The 7,347-nt window shown below is 36.2% G+C and overlaps 1 protein-coding gene across 1 annotated transcript in view; it reads right to left on the reverse strand.

Annotated features, from left to right (window-relative positions):
- The window catches only part of LOC108370187 (uncharacterized), a 15,062-nt gene extending 12,110 nt beyond the window's left edge, over window positions 1-2,952 (reverse strand). The window contains exon 1 of the mRNA XM_017625473.1: window positions 2,748-2,952. The gene's annotated coding sequence lies outside the window, so the exon portion shown is untranslated. The remainder of the gene's footprint in view (window positions 1-2,747) is intronic.
- Between the last annotated feature and the right edge of the window lie 4,395 nt (window positions 2,953-7,347).

Genomic DNA, 7,347 nt, shown 5'->3' on the forward strand with positions numbered 1-7,347 from the left:
AAAAAAAAAAAAAAAAAAAAAAAAAAAATATTCCGACGAACTGATAACCTCCTCCTTTTTTGGAAGTCGGTTAAAAATAATTTAAAAATAAAACGTGAATTATTCTTTGACTGTTCAAACACTGGAAGTGCTATTCAAAAATGTCATATATGACATATATACACATATATATATAAGACATTATGAGTAAAAACAAGGTCGAAGTCTGTTCTGCCTTCTCGGAATTATAGAGAGAAGCAAAGCGTGTAAGTTTGGGGTGAACGATGACAAAATGAAGCATCTTCACCAATCAAACAAACAGTCAGGCTTGAAATCCGGCGGATAATCACTGTTGCCAACAAGCAGTGTTGCCAAATTTGAATTTGAAAAGGTACTACAACCCAAGAAAAATCGCTTTTTTTCTCTAAAAAAGCAACAATTTTTTATTTTTTTTTTTTTGCATCGGAAAGGTAGTGTCTCAGAGGTGGTCCCATACTAATCTGGTTAAGATCCGATCAGTGGATCAGTTGCTTCTCTCTCTAATTCCGAGAAGACAGAACAGACTTCGACCTTGTTTTTACTCATAATGTCGGTGACGTCGGCATACGCCAGCAAATGTACGCTCTTGTAAAGTATTGTGCCAGAGCGATTCAAGTCTGCGGCTCTTATTTTCTCATCAGATTAAAGAAGTCTTACGAAAGGGAGTTACCTTGTCTGAAACCTCATTTAGTATCAAACCATCCGATGTTGACGGAGCTGGCGGAATTGCTCAACGTCATTTTACACATCCGTATTAGTTTTGCGAAGATACCAAATTCAGACATGCGGCATAAAGACAACTTATTTTCATGACGTCGAAAGTGGGTTTGAAATCGACAAATAGATGGTGTGCGTCGATTCTCGCAGGTCTTCTTCAATATTTGGCATATTATGAACACTTTGTTTACGGTGGATTTGCCAGGTCTAAAGCCATATTGATAATGCGCAATCAGTTTGTTGACGGGGGACTTAAGTCTTTCGCACAATATGCACGATATGACCTTGTAACCTATGCTTAGAAGGCTTATCCCGTGGTAGTTGGCGCGTATGGCGCAGAGCACACTTAAATTCCAGTCGTTAGGCATGCGTTCATCTGACCATATTCTGCATAAGAGTTGATGCATGCACCTTATCAGCTCCTCGCCGCCGTAATTGAATAGCTCAGCTGGCGGGCTGTCAGCTCCCGCAGCTTAGTTGTTTTTCAGCCCCGTAATTGCTACTCGTTTCTCATTATAGTGAGGCGGTGCGACACCGACTCCATCATCATCGACTAGGGGCTCGGGTTCGTCTTCCTCACTCCTTTAAGTGCTGATATCATTCAATTGGGTAGGAAAGTGTTCCCTTCATATTTTAAGTACGTACTGGATACCGGTCACTAGACCGCCAAGGTTGTTTTTACAGGTGTTCCCTCTGGTCTTGGAACCTTCCGTAAGTCGTCTAACTTGCTCGTGAAATGCTCGGGGGTTTTCCTCTCACACTCAAGTATATTATTGCGGCAAATATGTCTGGCTTCCCTCTTCAGCTCTCTATATCTCTCCCACACAGCGCGTTGCGCCTAATAGAATGGCCCTGTAGGCGGTATCTTTTTTTAAATGCAGCTTCGTGACATTGCTCGTCCTACCAGTGGTTGATTTAGGCTCGCTAATATCGGACTACTTCTTCGGCGGCGGTTCTTAATATGCTGGAAACCTGGCACGCATGTGTCGGTTTGTTGAAGATTACTCTCTGAAAGCGGGTGAGAGAAACAAATGGCGAATAAATTGGCCATATCTTGTGATTGCAGCTTTTCGACGTTGCTCTTTCCTTGCATTACACGCAAATTTTTTGCTGCACAGAGAAGGTTGCGTATCATGCCTGCAACAATGCCCCTCGGAGTATATGTACGTACGTCCAAAACACTGGATCAACATGATCAATTTAGTTTTTCGATCTTGAGAAGACGATCAGCCATAGTCCAGGTGTCTCATTCGAGACTAAATTGAACTTTTCATTGGAAGAGGTTTTTACGTGGCAGGAGCACACCCAGCACATACGGCGTCCTCCGCAAATTCTTTACAAGTTTAATGGCATCAACAGGTGACCTTTTTTTTGAAAGCCAACGGACTTTTAAATGTGAGATGGGCTAGTTAATGGGAAAATTTGCCTGCTTTTACTAGTGCATTTGGGGTTTGGGTTGTGTACGAAGAAGTGTAGTAACAATATTTACAATAACACCCGGAGAAGTTGGCATTGTTCGCTCGTTACAAGGCACTTGTTGTTGCACCGTCTGAGAGCTTTAGAACACAATCACCTTCGCTGTTCTTAGTTACCGCTTTCATCAGCTTCCTTTTCTGCCTAAACGGTTCTTGAAGAGAATAAAGTAGCCGAACTTCTCTTTGGTGCAGCCGTCTTGAGCGCTGATATTCCGTGCATATACATATTAGCCGTTTTTTTAGAGTACCAGGAAAGCAATTAGCTTCGTTTTAACAGCACTGAGAAAATTATTAATTAAATTGAGTAAATTTACTTTTAATGACGCACTATTTTTAGCATGAACCTGAATTAAGGAAAAACTTCTCAAATTGAGTAAATTTACTTTTAATGACGCACTATTTTTAGCATGAACCTGAATTAAGGAAAAACTTCTCAAATTGAGTAAATTTTTCGTAATATTAGGAAAAAACAGTAGCTCTAAAATAATTAAACTGGTTTCTTGTTTTAAGGAAATGCTTTTTTCTGAGTGTACATACATATGTACTTTAAAGTCACCAGTTTTTGAATGTCACCCGCCGATCACGCCATATCGCACATTTACTAAAAGACTGTCACAAACCAAAAGATACGATATTCAGGAGACGCGTTTAAAGCTTTCAATTGAATTCTCCAATCAGATAACGGAGATGCGCATTCACTTCTCACGCGGAAACACACAAGATTAAAGTATAATAAGCATAATATAATGAGTAATTCTGCATCACTGTCTCAAAAATTCAGGTTTTTGAGTTGCGACAGTCGTTTAGTAAATACACATACATATGTATGTATAAAGATTTTTTTATACATCTTTATTCTTCCGTAAGTAAAAACATATACATATTCGTAATCTTATCTGCAAAGGCCCTGATCATGCATTTATAACTGCTATAAATAAAATTGTTTCGGTGACATGCCAACAGACGAAATACACATGTATCTAGGTATACATACATACATATTTACTTACATATGTACATATGTACGTACATGTGAAGATTTGTTTCTTTTATAACTGACAGCATTTAAATTTTTGCGTCATCATTAATACATACATATATTAAAGTGATTATTGATTACGGGTGGGGTGACAGTTCTATCACAAGCGATTTGCACGTACTAATAAAAGCAATTGACGCTTATAAAAACACCTAGCGTTCCAAAGAATGGGTATTATATAACACTTCATTTTCGCAAATATTAGGCGTCCACGCGACATTTTGTTGGTTTTCATTGTTAAAATGAATACATACTTGCATAACTCCCACTAAGTCTGCGGATCGTTTTTTACCCGTAAATAGCAGAGTAATTAGAAGAGCTTAGCGTGCTACATATATATTAGTCCTCCAATTTTAACGCCCCTGAGTTGCTGCCTCCATTAGCGTACAGCCATCGCAGGAGATCAGTCAGTTTGATCGCATGCGAAATGCTCATCGCAGGGCGCATCTCATCGCAGAAGATTTCATTTCAAAAAGTGCTTACGAGTACTTTCCACATGACGAAAATTACTGTATTCCGAAAAATATAAATATATTAGAAAAACCGAATTCAAAGTTAAAACAAGCTGTGAAACTAACTATTTGACAGTTTATCGCCTGCTATAAATAGGTCGCAAGCAGGAAATATTTCTGCTATCTATAGCCTGCGATTGCGATGAGCAGTCTCCACAAGCTATTGATCGCCGGAAATCGCAGATGGACAACCGTTAATGCAGACAGCAACTTAAGGTTAAATTAGGGGTGACATACCATAACGTCATAGCCACCCTGCAAAAATCGTTGGATCATGTAGTCTATTTATGGTAAATTGGAGTACTTACAAAAGTGTTCCCCTGTCATGCTGTAGCGGACCAACTGGTGTCTCTGCGCTAGCTTATTGTTTGTTATCCGATCACTGCTCGTGTTTTAACGAAACGTGATTGAAGTTGAGCATTTGAAAGCGCATTTGCATGTCTGGCTGTAGCTGAACGTGTAGAGATGCTCGCTGTTAGTTCTTAGCTCCCAGCATGTTCGGGTTCGAATACCGTCAGAGGTAACATATGGGTCGTTCTTAAAAAACATGACCATTCTGAATTTTGTAATTTTTAAAAATTAAGTTGGCCAAATATGTTTATAATTGGCCTCATGTGGTTACGGATGGTATCAACAATAGGAATCCATAACCAACAGTATTTTTTTTAATTTTTGGAGTTTTTGGAGTTAATAAGTCACAGAGTGGACCGGTAACAGAGGGGACAAATTAACTCAAAAATACCATATTTTAGCTTTTTATTCGAATTTTGGAGAATTTATTTGTCCACTTAATTAATGTACATAAAATATTTATAAAAAAATTATAAAATAAATAAAAAATCACTTTACTCACCGTTTTTCAACAGTAACAGAGTTGACACTGAATAAGGGTACGTACCCGGCATACAATTGGGTTCCTTACTCAACAACGCACTAAACAAGACTGAACAGTTCAAAACACATTTTGTTGATTTTAGCTAAGTTATGATGGAGAAGCATAAGAGAAATATACGTGTCATAACGTTTAACAAACATTTTTCAATAAAATGAGTGGACGTAACAGAGGGGACCAAAACCTGGGGACACAAATTTTCTTCATAAAAATTATACAAAAAAATTATTTTTCATCATTCTTTTCTATATATGGTATTAATATACACAAACTGAATAACAAAAATTGTAAATATTATTTTTTTTCAATTTTATTTCAACTGAAAATAACTATTAAATTTTTATAAATTGGCTCGGGACACAGGTTTTTGCTAAACCTTTGAGATTGAAAATATTTTTTAAGTTATTTTCAGATAATTAATTATTTTTTTTTATAATATAGTTACGTAGAATCGATAATAATTTATAAAAATGCAGATATTTTTCTATTTTCTTTTTGAAGAAACAAAATATAAAATAGTAAAGTCTGGGGACACCAATTGGTCATGTTTTTTAAGAACGACCCATATAATTTTTAATTTTTGTCTTGGTTTTTATTAATTTTAAGAACAAAAGCGTGTACAAACGAAAAAATATAGCAACAATGCCATTGTTATTATGTTGGAGTAGTTTTGTGCTACTCTGATGTAATGCGGGGATGGAGTATATGGTCCTGCCCTAGCACATCGCAATGTTAATTGGACCATATTTTTTATATGAATTGTGGTTAATTTTGGAGTACTCCTTGGTCCTTAGGGAGTACTCTTTACACGCATGCATGGAGTAGTCGCGATTTTTGCAGGGCATAACCATTGCCATAACCATAACCATAAACAGCTGATTTTTCGTTGGCAATAACGTCGGTGTTGCCAGACGCGCAAAACGGGTAATATCGTAGTATGTTTGCGCAGAACTTCTTTCACTACCACTAAATTCTTAAATTCTTTTAAGTATTTTTGGATAAAAAAAAAAAACATAGAAATTATGTGCATCAACTGAAAGATAAATTAATTGTGTTTACTCATCACTTCATTGGGGTTTTTTATCAGTTATGCAGTTCATAGGATATTAATTAGGGTTGGGTAGTGCTTGAACTAAATAACTAGTTCATCTCAATGAACTAGTTCACTAATTCGGTCTTTTTAATGAACTAAATTTGTCATAGCTACTATTTTTCGGGCGCAGAGAAAATATTAAATTAGCGTAGAACGCTTTTAAAATCAAACAAACGTACTAATTTAGTGTTTTTGCACAACAACATAATTTGAAAACGCCCTATCTCAACTGAAAATATACTATTGAAAATACGTTGAGATAGGGCGTTTTCGAACTGGCTGCCGAGATAGGTCGATCTTCCACTCAGATGTCGATATGTAAATGTATTCCTCAATTGAACTATATTAACTAAAGAACTAGTGAACGAACTACAACTGAATGGTTTACTCAAACGAACTAAAGTGCCCAACTCTAATATTAATATTTAAAAAAATCAAAACCATTTAATTTAACCTTTTATATCTTCTTTATATTTTTGCGCCAAATAATTTTGGTACAGCTGAAGTCAAGGAAGTTCTATCGAGCCAAATTTTTGGTTTTTGCATAGCTAATTGGTTCATATTCTAGACTTATGCCAAAACGTTGGCTGTGAACAAATTTTTTTTACGTCACACGTTCTTACTCGAGGGCTGCCAGACGCCATGATTTTCCAGGATTTGTCCTGATTTAAACAAATTGTCCTGGTGTCCTGGTCCGCACTTAAATTGTCCTAGTTTTTTAATGAAGGCCCATGCAGACACCCATCTAATCTTTAGCAGATTTTGACTATATAAATATATAAAAAAAAGCATTATTAGTCGAAAATCGATAATGAAAAATGTTTTCTAACATGTTGAGCAATATTTGGTGATTTTACCTTCTTTCTAGTTAGTTTATTAGGCCAAAAAAGTGCAAGTTCCTGAACAGCTACACGGCTGAAGGTCACACATACTACGCAGGAGTTAAAATCTCTTCCAAAAGGCCTTTCAGTAAGTCACTCCTTTCTCGTTCCTCCTTTTTAAGGAGTGGCACAAATTGATGGGCTTCTGCTTTTGCTACTCAAAGGAGAGCTTCCAGAAGGCCTTTTGAATAAGTTTTTTTTAGCTGTTTTTAGTTCATAAAAATCATACTCCTTTAAGGAATTTAAATATTTAAGGTTCAGATCAAGCATGTTTTATTGAGACCTAAAATGCTTATTGAATCCTATTTGTAATGGGGTCATTCCATTGAAAAGAGAGCAACGACATAAATTTAAATATGCCCTAAGTATCTCTATTTCAGTGGTAACCTCTTTTTAAATATCTACATCTAAAAAATCAAAAGAAGTTGTAATTTTTGTCTATAGAACCTTTTATTTCATGCACAATTAGGCATAGTTCCAAAACGTCAGTTACAAAGCAACTATACAAAGTCACGCATTTCTAAATGCAAATGTGTAATTTTTGACGATATGGCATGTCCCAAAATGTATCGTAAAAGTTATCGATGCGTATACAGAAACAAACTACGCATCGCTAAGCTAATTAATACTTTGATGACATTTCGAAGTAAACAATGGCCGACATCGAAGGGTAAGATTACATTTTTCTATCTTAATTCATTGCTATATTGAATATTTCAA

Source organism: Rhagoletis zephyria, unplaced genomic scaffold (genome assembly GCF_001687245.7).
Source record: "Rhagoletis zephyria isolate East Lansing unplaced genomic scaffold, Rhagoletis_zephyria_1.1 Rzeph_scaffold_04057, whole genome shotgun sequence".
Classification (NCBI taxonomy): domain Eukaryota; kingdom Metazoa; phylum Arthropoda; class Insecta; order Diptera; family Tephritidae; genus Rhagoletis; species Rhagoletis zephyria.